Here is a 24,081-nt window from a genome sequence, read left to right as displayed (position 1 = left end):
AAATTGCAGAAGTGAAAATTTGAACCATTAATTATTAGCTCCATGTTTATACCCACGTAGTCAACTAAGCATATGTGTTTTTATGTTTTGTACTCAATACACAAGTATACAATAGATATTTTTTAAAAAATAGGGAAAAAACCAAACCGCGAAAGGCTTAGATCGTTGTGCCACACCTAAGATCCAGGCACGATATAGTTATCGAGCCGAGCCAACATAGGCCTGATAGACAATGGATCAGGCCGAGCTAAAACGTGCCGGGCTACAAGCTTTCCAACAGGCTCATCTTATTTGTACATGTATACTCGTATAATGGTGATGCGCCTATGTAGGCAGGCAGCGACGCAAGCAAGACAGTGGCCACACAAACGAGGCTACCAGGTGTTAGCGCAACAGAACTATCAGGTCACCAATTAAGACACATGAGTTTTTGATTTGATAATTTTAGAATTAGTTGCATTCGGTTCGATATTTTAGTTGTTCAATTGAGGATGCAAGGGCTGTCGACTCGAGCTCCCTGAAAGGGAAATGAGCTAGATAGTCATTTCTACCTATTTTGATGATTAAATCTCCAACACAGCACCGTGGACTAACTTGTTTACTAAGTGTATGAGTATAGGTTCACTCGGATGCAATTTGGAGGTTTCTAAGTCCAAATGAGCTCAAAAGAGGCAAGAAAGTGCATAAACTGAGTAAAAGGGTAAAAATGAGGTTTGAACCTTTAGATATGTTGCATAAACCTTTTACAATGTTTCTAGCAATTTCATTTGGTTACTAACTCATTTTCTAAAGAAAAATGCATTTTGGACTTAGTTTGGGCCGTAACTCAAATCCTAGAGAAACTACGAGTAAAAGGTGAGTTTCCTAGACTTAGTCAATTTTATTATGTGCTACTATATTTGCTTAAGTCGTAGGGAAGCTCACAAGAAAGTCCAAGTCAAATGCAACAAGTTTTGAAAGAAAAGAACTTAATTGTGCTGGTCTGGGAGTCACCTGAACCGGTCTGGTGGTGCACCAGACCGCCTCTATACGAACTCTATAGTCTCGGGTTTTTATTTATAAAAATCTCCGGACCAGTACTGTAACGCCCCGAATTTTGGAGTTGAATTTTTTCTTTTCTTTACTCGCGAAAATTCGGGCGTTACCTTTTCTTTTTCTTTTTCCCCTCGCTAAACCTTGACCTTTTCCAAAGTTCTAGCGGGACTCGGTTTGGATTTCCCGTGTAAGAAAAACCCTAAATACTTTATGTTGTTTGATGCACCATGCCGAACCTTGCATTTCTTTGGATTGCTTTGAAAGTGCAAATGCATTCATGTAGAAAGATCGGATTTCGAAAATGAGGAGAAGATCTTTTCTTTCTTTTTCTCTCTCCTTCTCTCTCCTCTTTTTCTCTCTCTCTCCCGCGCCGTGGGCCGACCCCGGCCGGCCCAGCCGCCCCTGGCGCCCCCCTTGGGCCCAATTGGCCCATGCCGCCCCCCCCACCTCCCTTTTTCCCCAATTCTCTCTCCCTCCCTCTCATTTTCTCTCATTTTCTCTCATTTTCTCTCCCCCACCCTAAGCCGCCGCCGCCCCTACCCCCTGCCCTAGCGCCGCCCCTCCCCATCGCCGATCGGCCGCCCCGCTCGGCCGCCCCGCCCCGTCCCCGTCCCCGGTGAGGCCCCCCCTCCCCCTCTCCTCCCTCCCCTATCCCCCTCCCCTTTCCCCTCGCCGCTCGGCGCCATGGCCGCCGCCATGGCCGGCGCGCCCTGGCCGCCCGGCCGCGCCCCCAGCCGCCCGCCCGGCTGCGCCCCAGCCCCGGCCGCCCGCCCGGCCGCGCCCTGGCCGCCCGGCCGCGCCCCCAGCCGCCCAGCCGGCCGCTGGCCGCCCTCGGCCGCCCGCTGGCCGCCCTGGCCGCGCGCTCGCCTGGCCGCTTGGCCGGCTCGGCCGCCTGGCCAGCCCCCCCCCCCCCGCGCGCTCGCCTGGCCGCCGGTTCAACCGGGCCGGTTCAACCGCCCCCCCCTCTGTTTTTTTTATTTTATCTTATTTACTTTCTGTGATCCTAGTTACTTTATTTTAGGTAGGTTAATCATTGTTCATGTCATGGAAATAGGAAGTTTAATTTAAAATTCCGTTATGCTAATTGATTCATGTAGTTAATTGTTTATCTCGTGCAATGTTGATCAACTTAAAGTGATTAGGTTTCCATTAGTGTATATGTAACAGAATTCTTTTGTTAAGAACCAATTGTAATTGATCGTTAGTGCATAAGATTTAACCCCCTGCGAGACCCTTTCCCGTTTCTTTCTAACCATAACAAATGCGATATCGAATGTCATACTTGATGCATACTTACTTTATTTGTTCCCTTGTATGGTGTACTGTTCTTTTGTATTAAATGTGGATGGATGTATGTATGTTTGCAATCGCATAGAGAACGATTCGGTCGAAGAGCCCGAGGAACCCGCAGGAGAAACCCCTGAGCAGCAGTCGTTTGGTGGAGGCAAGTGTCCTTTGACCTATCTATGTCCTATTCATTATTTAATTCACCCCCCGCATTACACCTTTATACCTAAGGATTGACTAGCTTTTGTTATCCATGTCCTTGTTTACCTATTTGGGTTGGATTATTACTGTTTAGCTTTATGCTATTGCTCAACTATAATCAATGAACATGATGAGATTATCTATGATACGCTGTTTTCCCTTATCTTATGATGATGTATGCTTGTGGTTATCAAGGGGGCTCGAGCGGTTTCTCGAGTGCCTCTCCGTAAGGACCTGTTCTATGGATGACCGCCCGGGAAAACAGTGCAACCATAAGGGTGGAATGGGGTGCCCTTAGCTGAATAATTAGAGGATCCGGGGTGTAGTTCACTTAGCCGTCGTGCCGTCAATGGGGCTCGGTGTATGCGGCTCGCTCTGCCAAGTTTGGGTTCGCCCCTTGGGGAGGAGTGCGGTGCATTTAGGAAACCTAACGGGTGGCTACAGCCCCGGGGAATCTTTGTAAAGGCTTCGTAGTGAATCCCTGGCCATTCACCTCGGGAGTGAATAAGGATCTTGCAAGCCCGGGCCAGAGAGGGAATCACGGCTTGTGGGTAAAGTGCACAACCTCTGCAGAGTGTTATGAAACTGATATATCAGCCGTGCTCACGGTTATGAGCGGCCAAGGGAGCTCCAGTGATTAGTGGTACTTGATCAGAGATACTTTGGTACAGGTGGATATGAGATTGATGGTTTTGATCATGGTTATGGTGCTGGTAAGTGGTATTCTTTCCGTTTGGAAAGGATACATTGGGCTAATAACTTGGGTTAATGTTAAAACTTGGCTTTCTACTAGTAAGTAATAATCTGACCAACTAAAAGCAACTGCTTGACTTATCCCCACATACAGCTAGTCCACTACAGCCAAACAGGATACTTGCTGAGTATGTTGATGTGTACTCACCCTTGCTCTACACACCAAACCCCCCCCCCCCAGGTTGTCAGCATTGCAACCCCTGCTCAGGCGAAGATGAAGCCGTGGATGGAGACTTCCAGGAGTTCCAAGACTACGACGAGTTCTAGGTGTGGGTTAGCGGCAACCCCCAGTCGGCTGCCTGTGAAGGCCGCGTTATCTACGTTTCTTTTCCGCACTTTGATTTATTGTAAGACTTATATGGACGTCTCAGACGTATGATGTAATCGACTATTTCCCTTATTAATACTATTTTTGAGCACTGTGTGATGATGTCCATATTATGTGACTGCTGTGTACGTGAATAACTAATCCTGGCACGTACATGGTTCGCATTCGGTTTGCCTTCTAAAACCGGGTGTGACATAAGTGGTATCAAAGCCGTGCTGACTGTAGGACCGCTAACCTAGAGTAGAATGGTCGTTCTAAGGACTATAGACCTCTGTCTCTGCCTTGACTTTGATATCCCTTCAAAAGTTGGTCATACCGACCAAACCTATGTTCTACTATATAATATACCTTGATGAAAATCATGTTTTATTCTAATCCTTCATTTACTTATGATTCATTACTTGCTGGTCATATTAATTCTGTTCTTACCCTTTTGCTTGCGATGTCTTTTGTAGATGGCTCGACTTAGACACACTGCACGAAAGTCAGTCATCCCCTTCTTACCCTCCCGCCTTGCTGAGCGTCCGCTTCGCCGTTCCGTGGCCGGACAGTCCAGCCACTTGGAGAGACTACACCACCGCCTGCGTGAGGAGCAGGAGCATCGACGACAGGAGCAGCAGGGCTCTTCCTTCTCGCTCCACCAGGAGATAGAGTCTGTGAGGAGCTGCTCCCCTGTGCTTCCTCTGGAGCCGCCCCCTGCACCACCACTGGGCGCCCCAGCTTCTGGAGTAGCTGCTGGAGGAGACCCAGACGACGGAGATGGCGACGACAGCTCGAGCCACGACACCGACTTCTCTGCTAATCCTGAGCCGGAAGGATGGGTTGCTCGACCCATCACTCGCGACGCTGCTCGCGGGTGCCACTTCCACGATGCGCTCGACACCCTGCTACGTCGGGCATTTGACCGGCATACTTGGTCCGTCGAGTATCACTGTGTGGTCTACCAGCATAGTCGCGGGGTCTACCCGGACCGCTGGGAGGCGACTTGCTTGGTGCGCTGCCCGGAGGACAGTCTCCAGGGTGCAGAGGCCTGCTCAGAGCACTATTCTATCTCTGAACGGGACTTAGCTGAGGCAGCCATGCAAGATGCTGCACGGCGTGCGCTTTCGCACTACTGCTCGGTTTTCGGTGGGGCAGCTGACGGTCTTGACCTGAAGTATTACCCCCGCCGTCCATCTGGCAGCACAGGAGGCGTGATTGTCTCACCCGTCGGTGAGGGCAATCCTAGGTTGAGCAGCACAGTCAACCTAGCCGCCGTGCTAAACACGGAGCTGGACCATGCATTAGATGAGCTGAGTAGGGCTCGTGCTGAGATCGCCCTGCTGCGGGCTGAGCATGCGGAACGTCGTCACTTGGATGGTGGTTCCCCCGCTCCCGTCGGGACTCAGCACCCGTACCGCTCACCTCAGCGTGGACACCAGTCTTATGGCAATCCCGACTGCAAGACCAAGATAACTCTAGAACCATAGATCGTTAGAGTTGGATCTTGTAATTAATACGAAATATATACGTAGAAGCTTCAGTCTTAGCGTTAGTCTCAATCTTAGTTAGTCTTAGTTAGACAGGGTAGTTTGCTATATCCTGTGCATCTATGTTTGTCATGATGAACTATGTTTGGTTTGGATCTTTGTAATGATTGTCACCAGAGTGTGGGTATCCCCTGCATTTTGGTTTATCTATTATGTTAATGGAGTTAGTTATATAGTTGGGAAAACCCCTTTTATTCCACTTTCCTTTCTATCTGAGAAGCTGTGTGGCCTGTGTTGGAGATCAGTGAAGATGCTCATCTGTTCAGTGCTGTTGAGGAATTCTATACTCTTTCCTTATGCTGCAAGATCTGCCAGATCAGTTCTGATGTGTGGTTGCATTCTGTAGATGTCAGAGAACAGGCGCAGAGGAGGAAGGCGTGCTCAGCAGGAGCGAGCCGCTCAACAGGAGGAGGTGCCCCAGCAGCAGCACCTGCCGCCCCCGCCCCCGATGTCGATCGAGCAGATGTTTTTGATGCAGACTCAGGCAGTTCAAGCCATCGGTCAGACTTTGGCCGCCATTCAGCAGCAGCAGCAGCAGCAAGCACCACCTCAACCTCAGATGCCTCAGATGCCCAGAGACAAGCGTGCTGAATTCATGAGAGGTCATCCACCAACGTTTGCTCATTCTTCTGACCCTATGGATGCTGAAGATTGGCTGCGCACTGTGGAGCGGGAGTTGCATACCGCTCAGTGCGATGACAGGGAGAAAGTTCTGTATGGTCCCCGTCTGTTGAAAGGAGCAGCCCAGTCATGGTGGGAGTCTTACCTCGCCACCCATGCCCACCCTGACACCATCACCTGGGAAGAATTCAGAGGTAGCTTTCGTCAGTACCATGTCCCTGCAGGTCTGATGACAGTGAAGAAGGAGGAATTCCTGGCTCTCAAGCAAGGGCCATTGTCTGTCAGTGAGTACCGGGACAAGTTTCTGCAATTGTCTCGCTATGCTCCTGAAGATGTCAACACCGACGCCAAGCGACAGTACCGTTTCCTGAGAGGCTTGGTTGACCCCCTGCAGTATCAACTGATGAATCACACATTTCCGACATTCCAGCACCTGATTGACAGAGCAATCATGACAGAGAGAAAGCGCAAGGAGATGGAAGATCATAAGCGCAAGATCAGTGGACCCCAGCCTGGAAGCAGCAGCCGTCCTCGTTTCTCAAGCAATCAACCTCAGCAGTTCAGGCAGAACCAGCGTCCACCTCAGCAGCATCAGCAGTTTCAAAGGCAGTACCCTCAGAATCAGTACCAGAACCGTCAGAGCAATCAGTCAGGAGGTCAGTTTCCGAGGTAGAATCAGCAGGCACCTCGCCTTCCTGCCCCAGCAAACCAGCAGAACAGTCAGGCAGCACCAGCTCAGGTTGGAAACAGGGCATGTTTCCACTGTGGAGAGCAAGGCCATTGGGTGATGCAATGCCCGAAGAAGGCAGCCCAACAGCAGTCAGGCCCCAATGCCCCAGCGAAGCAGAATGTGCCTCAGCCTGGAGCAGGCAATCGCCCTCAGCCGCGCTATAATCATGGAAGACTGAACCACTTGGAGGTTGAAGCAGTTCAGGAGACCCCCGGCATGATAGTAGGTATGTTCCCAGTCGACTCCCATATTGCAGAAGTGTTATTTGATACTGGAGCAACACATTCTTTCATTACTGCATCATGGGTAGAAGCACATAATCTTCCAATAACTACCATGTCAACCCCCATTCAAATTGACTCAGCCGGTGGTAGAATTCGAGCCGATAGCATTTGTTTGAATATAAGTGTGAAAATAAGGGGGATAGCGTTTCCCGCCAACCTTATAGTAATGGGTACTCAGGGAATAGATGTCATCCTAGGGATGAATTGGCTAGATAAGTATCAGGCAGTTATCAGTTGTGATAAAAGGACCATCAAGTTGGTGTCCCCACTAGGAGAGGAAGTGGTGACCGAGTTAGTCCCGCCTGAGCCAAAGAAAGGAAGTTGTTATCGGATAGCTGTTGATAGCAGTGAAGCAGACCCAATTGAGAGTATCAAGGTTGTGTCCGAGTTCCCAGATGTGTTTCCAAAGGACTTACCGGGTATGCCACCAGAGCGGAAAGTTGAATTCGCTATAGAGCTTCTTCCTGGAACCACCCCTATCTTCAAGAGAGCTTACAGAATATCTGGACCAGAGTTGGTTGAGCTTAAGAAGCAAATTGATGAGCTGTCAGAGAAAGGTTACATTCGGCCAAGCACCTCGCCTTGGGCCGCCCCTGTCCTATTTGTGGAGAAGAAAGATGGCACCGAGATGATGTGCATTGATTACCGAGCTCTGAATGAGGTCACGATCAAGAACAAGTATCCTTTGCCCAGAATAGAAGATCTGTTCGACCAGTTGAGAGGAGCCAGTGTGTTCTCCAAGATTGATCTGAGGTCAGGTTATCATCAGCTCAGGATCCGACCTTCGGACATTCCGAAGACGGCATTCATTTCCAAGTATGGTTTGTATGAGTTCACAGTGATGTCTTTTGGTTTGACCAATGCGCCAGCGTTCTTCATGAACTTGATGAACAGTGTGTTCATGGATTACCTTGATAAGTTTGTGGTGGTATTCATTGATGACATTCTGGTTTATTCTCAAAGCGAAGAAGAGCATGCAAGTCATTTGAGGATGGTATTGCAGAGATTGCGAGAGCACCAGTTGTATGCAAAGTTGAGCAAGTGTGAGTTCTGGATCAGTGAAGTCCTGTTCTTGGGTCACATAATCAACAAAGAAGGATTGGCTGTGGATCCGAAGAAAGTAGCAGACATTTTGAACTGGAAAGCGCCAACAGATGCTAGAGGAATCAAGAGTTTCATTGGAATGGCCGGATACTATCGGCGATTCATTGAAGGGTTTTCGAAGATTGCGAAACCAATGACAGCGTTGCTAGGCAACAAGGTTGAGTTCAAGTGGACCCAGAAATGCCAAGAGGCCTTTGAAGCGCTGAAAGAGAAGTTGACAACAGCGCCTGTCCTAGTCTTGCCTGATATGCACAAGCCCTTCTCGGTGTATTGCGATGCTTGCTACACAGGTTTGGGATGTGTGTTGATGCAAGAGGGAAGAGTTGTGGCTTACTCGTCCCGACAGCTGAAGGTTCATGAGAAGAATTACCCGATCCATGATCTAGAGTTGGCAGCAGTGGTTCACGCACTGAAGACATGGAGGCACTATCTGTATGGACAGAAATGCGATGTTTACACAGATCACAAGAGTCTGAAGTACATATTCACTCAGTCAGAGTTGAACATGAGGCAACGAAGATGGTTAGAGTTGATCAAAGACTATGAGTTGGAGATTCATTACCATCCAGGCAAAGCAAACGTAGTGGCAGATGCTTTGAGCAGAAAGAGTCAAGTCAATCTGATGGTCGCTCGTCCGATGCCTTATGAGTTGGCCAAAGAGTTTGACAGGTTGAGTCTCGGATTTCTGAACAATTCGCGAGGAGTCACAGTTGAATTGGAACCTACCTTGGAGCGCGAAATCAAAGAAGCGCAGAAGAATGATGAGAAAATCAGTGAGATCCGGCGACTGATTCTAGAAGGCAAAGGCAAAGATTTTCGAGAAGATGCAGAAGGCGTGATAAGGTTCAGAGACCGCTTGTGTGTTCCCAATGTCCAGTCCATTCGGGAGTTGATTCTTAAGGAAGCTCATGAGACAGCTTATTCGATTCACCCTGGCAGTGAGAAGATGTATCAGGATCTGAAGAAGAAATTCTGGTGGTACGGAATGAAGAGGGAAATCGCAGAGCATGTGGCTATGTGCGATAGTTGCCGAAGAATTAAGGCAGAACACCAGAGACCCGCTGGATTGTTGCAACCGTTGCAGATCCCTCAGTGGAAATGGGATGAAATCGGTATGGATTTCATAGTCGGATTGCCTCGCACTCGAGCCGGCTACGATTCTATTTGGGTAGTAGTGGACCGTTTGACCAAGTCAGCCCACTTCATACCTGTTAAGACCAACTATAGCAGTGCCGTATTGGCAGAATTGTATATGTCTCGGATCGTTTGTCTTCATGGTGTGCCAAAGAAGATAGTGTCAGACAGAGGAACGCAGTTCACCTCTCATTTCTGGCAGCAGTTGCATGAAGCTTTGGGCACGCATCTGAATTTCAGTTCAGCTTATCATCCGCAGACAGATGGTCAGACTGAAAGGACCAATCAAATTCTCGAAGACATGTTGAGAGCCTGTGCGTTGCAAGATCAATCCGGATGGGACAAGAGATTGCCTTATGCAGAGTTTTCCTATAACAACAGTTACCAGGCCAGTTTGAAGATGTCACCGTTTCAGGCGCTTTATGGAAGGAGTTGTAGAACTCCGTTGCAATGGGATCAACCTGGAGAGAAGCAAGTGTTTGGGCCAGACATTTTGCTTGAAGCCGAAGAGAACATCAAGATGGTTCGAGAGAATCTGAAGATAGCGCAATCAAGGCAGCGAAGCTATGCAGACACAAGAAGAAGAGAGCTGAGTTTCGAAGTCGGAGACTTTGTTTATCTGAAAGTGTCACCGATCAGAGGAGTCAGAAGATTCGGAGTGAAAGGCAAGCTAGCACCCCGCTACATTGGTCCGTATCAGATTCTTGCAAGACGAGGAGAAGTGGCTTATCAGCTCAGTTTGCCAGAGAATTTGTCTGCTGTGCATAATGTCTTTCATGTGTCTCAGTTGAAGAAGTGCTTGCGTGTGCCAGAAGAGCAGTTGCCAGTGGAAGGTCTGGAAGTCCAGGAGGACTTGACCTACGTTGAGAAGCCAGTGCAAATCCTTGAGATTGCAGATAGAGTCACCCGAAGGAAGACCATCAGAATGTGCAAAGTCAGATGGAATCACCACTCTGAGGAAGAAGCAACCTGGGAGCGTGAAGATGATCTAGTGGCCAAGTACCCAGAGCTCTTTGCTAGCCAGCCCTGAATCTCGAGGGCGAGATTCTTTTAAGGGGGATAGGTTTGTAACGCCCCGAATTTTGGAGTTGAATTTTTTCTTTTCTTTACTCGCCAAAATTCGGGCGTTACCTTTTCTTTTTCTTTTTCCCCTCGCTAAACCTTGACCTTTTCCAAAGTTCTAGCGGGACTCGGTTTGGATTTCCCGTGTAAGAAAAACCCTAAATACTTTATGTTGTTTGATGCACCATGCCGAACCTTGCATTTCTTTGGATTGCTTTGAAAGTGCAAATGCATTCATGTAGAAAGATCGGATTTCGAAAATGAGGAGAAGATCTTTTCTTTCTTTTTCTCTCTCCTTCTCTCTCCTCTTTTTCTCTCTCTCTCCCGCGCCGTGGGCCGACCCCGGCCGGCCCAGCCGCCCCTGGCGCCCCCCTTGGGCCCAATTGGCCCATGCCGCCCCCACCTCCCTTTTTCCCCAATTCTCTCTCCCTCCCTCTCATTTTCTCTCATTTTCTCTCATTTTCTCTCCCCCACCCTAAGCCGCCGCCGCCCCTACCCCCTGCCCTAGCGCCGCCCCTCCCCGTCGCCGATCGGCCGCCCCGCTCGGCCGCCCCGCCCCGTCCCCGTCCCCGGTGAGGCCCCCCCTCCCCCTCTCCTCCCTCCCCTATCCCCCCTCCCCTTTCCCCTCGCCGCTCGGCGCCATGGCCGCCGCCATGGCCGGCGCGCCCTGGCCGCCCGGCCGCGCCCCCAGCCGCCCGCCCGGCTGCGCCCCAGCCCCGGCCGCCCGCCCGGCCGCGCCCCCAGCCGCCCAGCCGGCCGCTGGCCGCCCTCGGCCGCCCGCTGGCCGCCCTGGCCGCGCGCTCGCCTGGCCGCTTGGCCGGCTCGGCCGCCTGGCCAGCCCCCCCCCCCCCCCCCCCCCCCCCCCCCCCGCGCGCTCGCCTGGCCGCCGGTTCAACCGGGCCGGTTCAACCGCCCCCCCCCCTCTGTTTTTTTTATTTTTTTATTTTATCTTATTTACTTTCTGTGATCCTAGTTACTTTATTTTAGGTAGGTTAATCATTGTTCATGTCATGGAAATAGGAAGTTTAATTTAAAATTCCGTTATGCTAATTGATTCATGTAGTTAATTGTTTATCTCGTGCAATGTTGATCAACTTAAAGTGATTAGGTTTCCATTAGTGTATATGTAACAGAATTCTTTTGTTAAGAACCAATTGTAATTGATCGTTAGTGCATAAGATTTAACCCCCTGCGAGACCCTTTCCCGTTTCTTTCTAACCATAACAAATGCGATATCGAATGTCATACTTGATGCATACTTACTTTATTTGTTCCCTTGTATGGTGTACTGTTCTTTTGTATTAAATGTGGATGGATGTATGTATGTTTGCAATCGCATAGAGAACGATTCGGTCGAAGAGCCCGAGGAACCCGCAGGAGAAACCCCTGAGCAGCAGTCGTTTGGTGGAGGCAAGTGTCCTTTGACCTATCTATGTCCTATTCATTATTTAATTCACCCCCCGCATTACACCTTTATACCTAAGGATTGACTAGCTTTTGTTATCCATGTCCTTGTTTACCTATTTGGGTTGGATTATTACTGTTTAGCTTTATGCTATTGCTCAACTATAATCAATGAACATGATGAGATTATCTATGATACGCTGTTTTCCCTTATCTTATGATGATGTATGCTTGTGGTTATCAAGGGGGCTCGAGCGGTTTCTCGAGTGCCTCTCCGTAAGGACCTGTTCTATGGATGACCGCCCGGGAAAACAGTGCAACCATAAGGGTGGAATGGGGTGCCCTTAGCTGAATAATTAGAGGATCCGGGGTGTAGTTCACTTAGCCGTCGTGCCGTCAATGGGGCTCGGTGTATGCGGCTCGCTCTGCCAAGTTTGGGTTCGCCCCTTGGGGAGGAGTGCGGTGCATTTAGGAAACCTAACGGGTGGCTACAGCCCCGGGGAATCTTTGTAAAGGCTTCGTAGTGAATCCCTGGCCATTCACCTCGGGAGTGAATAAGGGTCTTGCAAGCCCGGGCCAGAGAGGGAATCACGGCTTGTGGGTAAAGTGCACAACCTCTGCAGAGTGTTATGAAACTGATATATCAGCCGTGCTCACGGTTATGAGCGGCCAAGGGAGCTCCAGTGATTAGTGGTACTTGATCAGAGATACTTTGGTACAGGTGGATATGAGATTGATGGTTTTGATCATGGTTATGGTGCTGGTAAGTGGTATTCTTTCCGTTTGGAAAGGATACATTGGGCTAATAACTTGGGTTAATGTTAAAACTTGGCTTTCTACTAGTAAGTAATAATCTGACCAACTAAAAGCAACTGCTTGACTTATCCCCACATACAGCTAGTCCACTACAGCCAAACAGGATACTTGCTGAGTATGTTGATGTGTACTCACCCTTGCTCTACACACCAAACCCCCCCCAGGTTGTCAGCATTGCAACCCCTGCTCAGGCGAAGATGAAGCCGTGGATGGAGACTTCCAGGAGTTCCAAGACTACGACGAGTTCTAGGTGTGGGTTAGCGGCAACCCCCAGTCGGCTGCCTGTGAAGGCCGCGTTATCTACGTTTCTTTTCCGCACTTTGATTTATTGTAAGACTTATATGGACGTCTCAGACGTATGATGTAATCGACTATTTCCCTTATTAATACTATTTTTGAGCACTGTGTGATGATGTCCATATTATGTGACTGCTGTGTACGTGAATAACTGATCCTGGCACGTACATGGTTCGCATTCGGTTTGCCTTCTAAAACCGGGTGTGACAAGTACTATGCATGGTCTGGAGGTGCACCGGACCACACAGTAACAACTATCTCTGGGCGCCAACGACTACATCACAGGAGGTGGACACATGGTGGTCTGGTGGTGCATGGACCTAGTCCGGTGCCCTCCCGATATGGAAGGAGTCAATCAGGATCCCGGTGGCCGAGCACTGTACCCGGTCCGGTGGTGCACCGGATCGGTCCGATGCGTCTGCGCGGGGAGCAATTTTAGCAGCTCCTCGAACGGCTAGAAGGGGAATTAGGGCTATAAATAGGCCCCTATTTCGATCTCTTCTGCACACTAAAAATACCAAGAGTCTCTACTTCATTCCTACGCATTTGTGAGACACCCCCGAAGCGATCTAAGCGCTAGTTCTACAAGATTGTGTTGTTTAGATTACATAGAACATCAAATTCAATATAAGCCAAAGTATTTAAAGAAGATAAGAATTTCAGCTCATCATTTAGTTATGGGATTTAATGTTCTAATTTCTTGCATAAGTTGTGGGACGAAAACAACAGAAGTGAAAGGGAATTAGGCTTACACCTATTTCCTAATTGATTTTGGTGGTTGAATTGCCCAACACAAATAATTGGACTAACTAGTCTGCTCTAGTCTATAAGTTATACAGGTGTCAAAGGTTCACACTTAGCCAATAAAAAGACCAAGAAATGGGTTCAACCAAAAGAGCAAGGGATAACCGAAGGCTCCCCTGGTCTGGCGCACCGGACTGTCCGGTGTGCCACCGGACAGTGTCCGGTGCACCAGGGGACTCCAAGCCAAACTTCGCACCTTCGGGAATTTTCAGAGGCGCTTCACTATAATTCACCGGACATGTCCGGTGCACACCGGACAGTGTCCGGTGCTCCAGAGGAGAGCGACTCTGAACTCGCCAGCTTCGGATTTCCGCTCCGCTATAATTCACCGGATATGTCCGGTGCACACCGGACTGTCCAGTGTAACGACGGAGCAACGACTACTTCGCGCCAACGGCTGTCTGCAATGCATTAAATGCGCGCCAGCGCGCGCAGAGGAGCAGAGCACGCGCGGGTGGCACACCGGACAGTCTACAAGACTTGTCCGGTGCACCACCGGACAGCCAGGCGGGCCCACAAGTCAGAACTCCAACGGTCGGAACCCAACGACCTGGTGACGTGGCTGGCGCACCGGACAATGTCCGGTGCGCCATGCGACAACAGCCTCCACCAAACGGCTAGTTTGGTGGTTGGGGTTATAAATACCCCCAACCACCCCACATTCAAGTCATCCAAGTTTTCCACCTTCCAACTACTTACAAGAGCTCTAGCATTCAATTCTAGACACACTCAAGTGATCAAATTCTCTCCCAATTCCGCACAAAGCCCTAGTGACTAGTGAGAGAGATTTGTTGTGTTCTTTTGAGCTCTTGCGCTTGGATTGCTTCTTTTCTTTCTCAATCTTTCTTGAGATCAAACTCACTTGTAATTGAGGCAAGAGACACCAATTGTGTGGTGGTCCTTGCGGGAACTTTGTGTTCCAATTGTTTGAGAAGAAGAAGCTCACTCGGTCCGAGGGACCGTTTGAGAGAGGGAAAGGGTTGAAAAAGACCCGGTCTTTGTGACCACCTCAACGGGGAGTAGGTTTGCAAGAACCGAACCTCGGTAAAACAAATCCGCGTGTCACACTCTTTATTCGCTTGCGATTTGTTTTGCACCCTCTCTCTCGGACCCGATTATATTTCTAACGCTAACCCGTCTTGTAGTTGTGATTAACTTTATAAATTTCAGTTTCGCCCTATTCACCCCCCTCTAGGCGACTTTCAATTGGTATCAGAGCCCGATGCTTCATTAGAGCTTAACCGCTCGAAGTGATGTCGGGAGAACATGCCAAGAGGGAGATGGAAACCGGCGACAAGCACATCGGCGACAAGCCCACTACAAGCCACGGGAAGGTTCCATCGGAAGAGTCCCGCAAGAAGGGAAAGGGGAAGGAGAAGAAAGCCTCTTCCCACAAGTCGCATCGGAGTGGCGACAAGAAAAAGAAGATGAGGAAGGTGGTCTACTACGAGACCGATACTTCATCACCTTCCACCTCCGGCTCCGACGCGCCCTCTGTAACTTCTAAGCGCCATGAGTGCAAGAAGTTTAGTAAGATCCCCTTACGCTATCCTCGCATTCCTAAACATACGCCATTACTTTCCGTCCCATTAGGCAAACCACCAACCTTTGATGGTGAAGATTATGCTAGGTGGAGTGATTTAATGCGGTTTCACCTAACCTCACTCCACAAAAGTATATGGGATGTTGTTGAGTTTGGTGTACAGGTACCATCCGTAGGGATGAGGATTTCGATGAGGACGAGGTGGCCCAAATCGAGCACTTCAACTCCCAAGCCACAACTATACTCCTCGCCTCTCTAAGTCGAGAGGAGTATAACAAGGTGCAAGGGTTGAAGAGCGCCAAGGAAGTTTGGGACGTGCTCAAAACCACGCACGAGGGAGATGAGCTAACCAAGATCACCAAGCGGGAGACGATCGAGGGGGAGCTCGGTCGCTTCCGGCTTCGCAAAGGGGAAGAGCCACAAGACATGTACAACCGGCTCAAAACCTTGGTGAACCAAGTGCGCAACCTCGGGAGCAAAAAGTGGGATGACCACGAAATGGTTAAGGTTATTCTTAGATCACTTATTTTCCTTAACCCTACTCAAGTTCAATTAATTCGTGGTAATCCTAGATATACACTAATGACTCCCAAGGAAGTAATCGGGAATTTTGTGAGCTTTGAGTACATGATCAAGGGCTCAAAGAAAATCAATGAGCTAGATGATCCCTCCACATCCGAAGCACAACCGGTTGCATTTAAGGCGACGGAGGAGAAGAAGGAGGAGTCTACACCGAGTAGACAACCAATCGACGCCTCAAAGCTCGACAACGAGGAAATGGCGCTCGTCATCAAGAGCTTCCGCCAAATCCTCAAGCAAAGGAGGGGGAAAGATTACAAGCCCCGCTCCAAGAAGGTTTGCTACAAGTGTGGTAAGCCCGGTCACTTTATAGCAAAATGTCCTATTTCTAGTGACAGTGATAGGGGCGACGACAAGAAGGGGAGAAAAAAAGGAGAAGAAGAAATACTACAAGAAGAAGGGTGGCGACGCCCATGTATGCCGCGAGTGGGACTCGGACGAGAGCTCCTCCGACTCCTCCTCCGACGAGGACGCCGCCAACATCGCCATCAACAAAGGCCTTCTCTTCCCCAACGTCGGCCACAAGTGCCTCATGGCAAAGGACGACAAAAAGAAGAAGGTTAAATCCAAATCCTCCACTAAATATGAGTCCTCTAGTGATGATAATGCTAGTGATGAGGAGGATAATTTACGTACTTTTTTTGCCAACCTAAACATGCAACAAAAGGAAAAATTAAATGAATTGATTAGTGCTATCCATGAAAAGGATGATCTCCTGGACTCCCAAGAGGACTTCCTTATTAAAGAAAACAAGAAGCATGTTAAGGTTAAAAATGCTTATGCTCTAGAAGTAGAAAAGTGCAAAAAATTATCTAGTGAGCTAAGCACTTGCCATGAGACTATTGACAACCTTAGAAATGAAAATGCTAATTTGTTAGCTAAGGTTGATTCAAATATTTGTAATGTTTCAATTTCCAATCCTAGAAATGATAATGATGATTTGCTTGCTAAGATTGAAGAATTGAACATTTCTCTTGCTAGCCTTAGAGATGAAAATGAAAAATTGCTTGCTAAGGCTAAAGATTTTGATGTTTGCAATGCTACCATTTCCGACCTTAGAAGTAAAAATGATATATTGCATGCTAAGGTTGTAGAATTAAAATCTTGCAAACCATCTACATCTACCGTTGAGCACACTTCTATTTGTACTAGATGTAGAGATGTTGATATTAATGCTATTCATGATCACATGGCTTTAATTAAACAACAAAATGATCATATAGCAAAATTAGATGCTAAAATTGCCGAGCATGAACTTAAAAATGAAAAATTTAAATTTGCTCGTAGTATGCTCTATAGTGGGAGACGCCCTGGCATCAAGGATGGCATTGGCTTCTAAAAGGGAGACAATGTCAAACTTAATGCCCCTCCTAAGAAATTGTCTAATTTTGTTAAGGGCAAGGCTCCCATGCCTCAGGATAACGAGGGTTACATTTTGTACCCTGTAGGTTATCCTGAGAGCAAAATTAGGAGAATTCATTCTAGGAAGTCTCACTCTGGCCCTAACCATGCATTTATGTATAAGGGTGAGACATCTAGTTCTAGGCAACCTAACCATGCTAAGTTGCCTAAGAAGAAAACTCCTAATGCATCAAATGATCATGACATTTCTTTTAAAACTTTTGATGCATCATATGTTTTAACTAACAAATCCGGCAAGGTAGTTGCCAAGTATGTCGGGGGCAAGCACAAGGGGTCAAAGACTTGTGTTTGGGTACCCAAAGTTCTTGTGTCTAATGCCAAAGGACCCAAAACCATTTGGGTACCTAAAGTCAAGAACTAAACTTGTTTTGTAGGTTTATGCATCCGGGGGCTCAAGTTGGATCATCGATAGCGGGTGCACAAACCACATGACAGGGGAGAAGAAGATGTTCTCCTCCTACGAGAAAAACCAAGATCCCCAACGAGCTATCACATTCGGGGATGGAAATCAAGGTTTAGTCAAAGGATTGGGTAAAATTGCTATATCTCCTGACCATTCTATTTCCAATGTTTTTCTTGTAGATTCCTTAGATTACAATTTGCTTTCCGTTTCTCAATTATGTCAAATGGGCTACAACTGTCTATTCACTGATGTAGGTGTCACTGTCTTTAGAAGAAGTGATGATTCAATAGCATTTAAGGGAGTGTTAGAGGGTCAGCTATACTTGGTAGATTTTGTTAGAGCTGAACTCGACACTTGCTTAATTGCTAAGACTAACATGGGTTGGCTCTGGCACCGCCGACTAGCCCATGTTGGAATGAAGAATCTTCATAAGCTTCTAAAGGGAGAGCACATTTTAGGATTAACAAATGTTCATTTTGAGAAAGGCAGGATTTGTAGCGCATGCCAAGCAGGGAAGCAAGTTGGTGTTCATCATCCACATAAGAACATCATGACGACTGACAGGCCACTGGAACTCCTACACATGGATCTATTCGGCCCGATTGCTTACATAAGCATCGGCGGGAGTAAGTACTGTCTAGTTATTGTGGATGATTATTCTCGCTTCACTTGGGTGTTCTTTTTGCAGGAAAAATCTCATACCCAAGAGACCTTAAAGGGATTCTTGAGACGGGCTCAAAATGAGTTCGGCTTAAGGATCAAGAAAATTAGAAGCGACAACGGGACGGAGTTCAAGAACTCACAAATTGAAGGCTTCCTTGAGGAGGAGGGCATCAAGCATGAGTTCTCTTCTCCCTACACGCCACAACAAAATGGTGTAGTGGAGAGGAAGAATAGAACTCTATTGGACATGGCTAGAACCATGCTTGATGAGTACAAGACTTCGGATCGGTTTTGGGCCGAGGCGGTCAACACCGCCTGCTATGCCATCAACCGGTTATATCTACACCGAATCCTCAAGAAGACATCATACGAACTCCTAACCGGTAAAAAGCCCAACATTTCATATTTTAGAGTCTTTGGTAGCAAATGCTTTATTCTTGTCAAAAGAGGTAGAAAATCTAAATTTGCTCCTAAGACTGTAGAAGGCTTTTTATTAGGATATGATTCAAACACAAGGGCATATAGAGTCTTTAACAAGTCCTCTGGACAAGTTGAAGTTTCTTGTGACGTTGTGTTTGATGAGACTAACGGCTCTCAAGTAGAGCAAGTTGATCTTGATGAGATAGGTGTTGAAGAGGCTCCATGCATCGCGCTAAGAAACATGTCCATTGGGGATGTGTATCCTAAGGAATCCGAAGAGCTTCCAAATGCACAAGATCAACCATCCTCCTCCATGCAAGCATCTCCACCAACTCAAAATGAGGATGAAGCTCAAGTTGATGAAGTACAAGATCAAGCAAATGAGCCACCTCAAGATGACGACAATGATCAAGGGGGAGATGCAAATGATCAAGATAAGGAGGATGAAGAACAAAGGCCGCCACACCCAAGAGTCCACCAAGCAATCCAACGAGATCACCCCGTCGACACCATCCTTGGCGACATTCATAAGGGGGTAACCACTAGATCTCGTGTTGCACATCTTTGTGAGCATTACTCTTTTGTTTCCTCTATTGAGCCACACAAGGTAGAGGAAGCACTTCAAGATTTGGATTGGGTGGTGGCGATGCAAGAGGAGCTCAACAACTTCACTAGGAACGAGGTATGGCATTTAGTTCCACGTCCTAATCAAAATGTTGTAGGAACCAAGTGGGTCTTCTGCAACAAACAAGATGAGCATGGTGTGGTGACAAGGAACAAAGCCCGACTTGTGGCCAAAGGATACTCCCAAGTCGAAGGTTTGGATTTCGGTGAAACCTATGCACCCGTAGCTAGGCTTGAGTCAATTCGTATATTATTGGCCTATGCTACTTACCATGGCTTCAAGCTCTATCAAATGGACGTGAAGAGTGCCTTCCTCAATGGACCAATCAATGAAGAGGTCTATGTTGAGCAACCTCCCGGCTTTGAAGATAGTGAGTACCCTAACCATGTTTATAAACTCTCTAAGGCGCTTTATGGGCTCAAGCAAGCCCCAAGAACATGGTATGAATGCCTTAGAGATTTCCTTATCACTAATGGATTCAAAGTCGGAAAGGCCGATCCTACACTCTTTACCAAAACACTTGAAAATGATTTGTTTGTATGCCAAATTTATGTTGATGACATCATATTTGGGTCTACTAACGAATCTACATGTGAAGAATTTAGTAGGATCATGACACAAAAATTCGAGATATCTATGATGGGGGAGTTGAAGTATTTCTTAGGATTTCAAGTAAAACAACTCCAAGAGGGCACCTTCATTAGCCAAACAAAATATATTCAAGACATTGTAAGCAAGTTTGGGATGAAGGATGCCAAGCCCATCAAGACACCCATGGGAACCAATGGGCATCTCGACCTCGACACGGAAGGTAAATCCGTCGATCAAAAGGTATACCGGTCGATGATAGGCTCTTTACTCTATTTATGTGCATCTCGACCAGATATTATGCTTTCCGTATGTATATGTGCAAGATTCCAAGCCGACCCTAAGGAAGCTCACCTTACGGTCGTAAAACGAATCTTAAGATATTTGGCTTATACTCCTAAGTTTGGGCTTTGGTATCCTAGAGGATCCACATTTGATTTGATTGGTTATTCGGATGCCGATTGGGCGGGGTGTAAAATTAATAGGAAGAGCACATCGGGGACTTGCCAGTTCTTGGGAAGATCCTTGGTGTCTTGGGCTTCAAAGAAGCAAAATTCCGTAGCTCTTTCTACCGCCGAGGCCGAGTACATTGCTGCAGGTCATTGTTGCGCGCAACTACTTTGGATGAGGCAAACCCTTAGGGACTACGGTTACAAATTAACCAAAGTTCCTCTTCTATGTGATAATGAGAGTGCAATCCACATGGAGGATAATCCCGTTGAGCATTGCCGCACTAAACACATAGCCATTCGGTATCATTTTCTAAGGGATCACCAACAAAAGGGAGATATCGAGATTGCATATATTAACACTAAAGATCAATTAGCCGATATCTTTACCAAGCCACTTGATGAACAAACTTTTAACAAACTTAGGCATGAGCTAAATATCCTTGATTCTTGGAATTTCTTTTGATGTCTTGCATACATAGCTCATAAGTATACCTTTGATCATATCTCTTTCATGTGCTATGACTAATGTGTTTTCAAGTGAATTTCAAAACAAGTCATAGGTATATTGAAAGGGAATTGGAGTCTTCGGCGAAGACAAAGGCTTCCACTCTGCTCCATAACTCATCCTTCGCTGTCGCTCCGAGCCGTTTCTCCAACGTTGGTATAATCTTCACTCGTATTTTATTTGCCAAAGGGGAGAAAGTAGTAACAAGGGCTCTAATGATTCCGTTTTTGGCGATTTATGCCAAAGGGGGAGAGAGCATGAGCCCAAAGAAAAAGGACCACACCACCAACCTAATTTTAAAAAAGAATTTCTCAATTGGTATGATTTTCAATTTGGTATCTCCTTGTGTTCAAAAAGGGGAGAGAGAGTAGTATTTTCAAAATCAATATCTTAAAACCCTCTTGAGCACTAAGAGGAGAATTTCATTAAGGGGGAGTTTTGTTTAAGTCAAAGGAAAAAGCATTTGAAACAGGGGGAGAAAATTTCAAATCTTGAAAATGCTTCTCAAAAATCTTATTCATTTACCTTTGACTCATTGCAAAAGACTTTGAAAAGAATTTCCAAAACCTTTGCAAAAACAAAACATGTGGTGCAAGCGTGGTCCAAAATGTCAAAAATTAAAGAAACAATCCATGCGTATCTTATAAGTATTTATATTGGCTCAATTCTAAATAACCTTTGCACTTACATTATGCAAACTAGTTCAATTATGCACTTTTATACTTGCTTTGGTTTGTGTTGGCATCAATCACCAAAAAGGGGGAGATTGAAAGGGAATTAGGCTTACACCTATTTCCTAATTGATTTTGGTGGTTGAATTGCCCAACACAAATAATTGGACTAACTAGTCTGCTCTAGTCTATAAGTTATACAGGTGCCAAAGGTTCACACTTAGCCAATAAAAAGACCAAGAAATGGGTTCAACCAAAAGAGCAAGGGATAACCGAAGGCTCCCCTGGTCTGGCGCACCGGACAGTGTCCGGTGCACCAGGGGACTCCAAGCCAAACTTCACACCTTCGGGAATTTTCAGAGGCGCTTCGCTATAATTCACCGGACATGTCCGGTGCACACCGAACAATGTTCGGTGCTCCAGAGGAGAGCGACTTTGAACTCACCAGCTTCGGATTTCCGCTCCGCTATAATTCACCGGACATGTCCGGTGTAACGACGGAGCAACGACTACTTCGCGCCAACGGTCGTCTACAACGCATTAAATGCGCGCCAGCGCGCGCAGAGGAGCAGAGCACGCGCGGGTGGCACACCGAACAGTCTACAAGACTTGTCCGGTGCACCACCGGACAGCCAGGCGGGCCCACAAGTCAGAACTCCAACGGTCGGAACCCAACGGCCTGGTGACGTGGCTCGCGCACCGGACAATGTCCGGTGGCGCACCGGACTGTCCGGTGCGCCATGTGACAGCAGCCTCCACCAAACGGCTAGTTTGGTGGTTGGGGTTATAAATACCCCAACCACCCCACATTCAAGTCATCCAAGTTTTCCACCTTCCAACTACTTACAAGAGCTCTAGCATTCAATTCTAGACACACTCAAGTGATCAAATTCTCTCCCAATTCCGCACAAAGCCCTAGTGACTAGTGAGAGAGATTTGTTGTGTTCTTTTGAGCTCTTGCGCTTGGATTGCTTCTTTTCTTTCTCAATATTTCTTGAGATCAAACTCACTTGTAATTGAGGCAAGAGACACCAATTGTGTGGTGGTCCTTGCGGGAACTTTGTGTTCCAATTGTTTGAGAAGAAGAAGCTCACTCGGTCTGAGGGACCGTTTGAGAGAGGGAAAGGGTTGAAAAAGATCCGGTCTTTGTGACCACCTCAACGGGGAGTAGGTTTGCAAGAACCGAACCTCGGTAAAACAAATCCGCGTGTCACACTCTTTATTCGCTTGCGATTTGTTTTGCACCCTCTCTCTCGGACTCGATTATATTTCTAACGCTAACCCGGCTTGTAGTTGTGATTAACTTAATAAATTTCAGTTTCACCCTATTCACCCCGTCTAGGCGACTTTCAAGAAGCATCATCATACAACTCTTCTTTAGCATAAGGAATATGTTGATGATTAGCAAAAAAAATAACACATCAAGAGAAGTCTCACCATGAGCATTACCTTTACTCTCACTAGCAAAAGGAATACTTGATGAAATATGAAATGATGGGTCTGAACTTTCTGATGCTGCTATGAGCACCTCATTTTCTTTAACATCGTCCTCTCGCTTTTGTATACGATCCTGCAAAAGGTTAGTCACAGCAAGAGGAATAACAATAGTATGATCCAATAGATGATGCACTTCATTTGATGAAGTTAATTCAGGAGGTGTATTAATAAAAGTTTCTCGCATAAGAATTTTCAAATCTTTCCAAGTTTGTGGTTTATCAGATGAAGTTAAGGACTCCCACCAAGATAAAGCAAAATGGGTCAAAACACTAGTTGCCTTTTTATCTTTTTCCGTTGACACATAAAATATTTGGCAAAAAGACAATCTTCCTTAGTTTCCCACTTAATATATTTTCAGCATCTATACCATCATAAGATGGAAAAGCAAAAATAGAATCAACTGCAAAAGAAGTTGTGGGTTGTGGTAGACTAGTCTCTATCGTGTCCATCTATTCAACAAGTCCTGAAACTCTCTTTAACCATTCAGTATTCATGTTGAGTGCATCACACATAGCTCTCAACATGTCGCGGAGCTCCAGATGGGATGTTCCTGTCATTGTTAGTACAAAGCAGAAACAAAGGCAACAAGCAAAAGGTATGAACCCTACAACTACTCTCAAGGGTGGTGGTGGAACACAAGTTGTGAAGCGTCTGACCCCGCTCTTACAAGGTTCTTACCAGCACTGCAGCCGACAAACGGTGGCCGGTGTGACAGCGTAAAGAGCATGTTGTGATTGCAAAGGAGTACATGTTCTGCTCGAGAGAAAGATGGAGCTTTGGAAAGTCTCACTATATATATACACATATATGGCACAAAAGTCAGTAACAGATAGCAATGCTGAATAAGTGTCTAAAGTACTCGTCCTAGCTACTAGCCTAGAGAATATATTAGAACAGTTGGATCAAGGAACAAGAAAGAAGGTGATAAGGATCTAGGTAGAGCAAGGGAATAAGTTGGAATGAAAAACAATCACAAAGGTGCACAGATTAATTATGTCTCCTGCTTAAGCACACTCTTTTTCTCCTTTTTCTATGATTTTCTTTTTTTGTGTGGCTTTTTTTACTATCCTTTTATATTCTATTTTGTTTCATAAGAGTGCCATAAAAATAAGATATAACACAAGAGTATAAAAATACATTCTTGTCTGTCCATCACAATTTTTCTGCTCTAACACAGACTGTCGTCAAACGCAAAAACTCACAACACGAAAGTTGTAGGTCTCCTTTTTCTCATTCTTTTAGATATATGAATCACCTATTTTGGATAAAAGAAGTGGGAGATATTGACTCCAAAATACAGACTTGTCTAAAATTTTGGATCACA

Source organism: Zea mays, chromosome 1 (assembly GCF_902167145.1).
Source record: "Zea mays cultivar B73 chromosome 1, Zm-B73-REFERENCE-NAM-5.0, whole genome shotgun sequence".
Classification (NCBI taxonomy): domain Eukaryota; kingdom Viridiplantae; phylum Streptophyta; class Magnoliopsida; order Poales; family Poaceae; genus Zea; species Zea mays.
The sequence above is the reverse complement of the archived record's forward strand: the minus strand, read 5'-3'. Positions refer to the sequence as shown.